Here is a 1,039-nt window from a genome sequence, read left to right on the forward strand (position 1 = left end):
AGCATCCTGAAAGAGTCCCTTCAGGCTAGACGTGTGTGTTCAGAGATGGGCATTTTTGTCAATAGCATTAGTGAACAATTTGGAGTGTTTTCAGGAGAAATGACTGAGCGGATTCTAAGTGGTGATGGCAGCTAAGTTCTGATTGAAGCATATAATTGGGTAAGCCTATGACAATAAGAGAGACCCTTTGAAGAAGGCCTTAGGACCCTGCTATGATGAAAGAAGGTCTTGAGCCATGGTTATTTGGACACTAAAAGTTACTATGATCTTATTTATTATTCGAGGCCTGAAGCATCCTAGATGTACAAGGTACATCTCCTCCAGGGAGCCTGTGTGTTCTAAAAGGGAGGGATGGTGTCTAATTCCTTCTTTGCATCTACTTTCATATAATTATCTACTGTCACAGGGTAGGAAAGGACAAAAGAATGGAAGGAAGGAAGATCCCTCACACACAGGTATTCCATTTGTGATTAAAGAGAATAATACAAATAAATAGCAATGAGACAAAAGGTTTGAGAGGGAGAGTTTATGGTTTTTCTAGTGACAGTTCTTTGTATTACTTACATCAAAAAAATCAAGTAGGATATAACAGAGAACAAAATGGATTATGAACCATTAACTAAGGTTCTCTCAAGATGCTTGAAGCCCTGCTTAGCTGAGGTGGAAGAAAGAAACTGAGTCAAACCATCTTCTGTCTCTATGTTTTTTTGGCAGAAATTCTGGTCTCCACTTCCCTGCCTCTCAACAAACGTACCTAAATATCACATGTGGTCACTCCCTGTACTCAGTAATGGAAAATGGAAAGATGATACAAGCCAATGAAAGAAAATGGAGGAATTAAAAGTAAAAAGTGTGCAGAAGTGGCACAAACTGTTTCAGAAGCTAAGGACCGATAATGAAGCTACTCATCTCTCAACACTATGTCCATACTGAAATATTCTAAACAAGGTTGTGTGCATAATTCAGGGGGAAAAAAGACTAATCTTGAACCTCAGTTCCATTTAAGTGAGGTACAAGATTAATTCTGGAGACAATGGGA

This window comes from Bison bison, unplaced genomic scaffold (assembly GCF_000754665.1).
Source record: "Bison bison bison isolate TAMUID 2011002044 unplaced genomic scaffold, Bison_UMD1.0 scf7180017864352, whole genome shotgun sequence".
Lineage (NCBI taxonomy): Eukaryota > Metazoa > Chordata > Mammalia > Artiodactyla > Bovidae > Bison > Bison bison.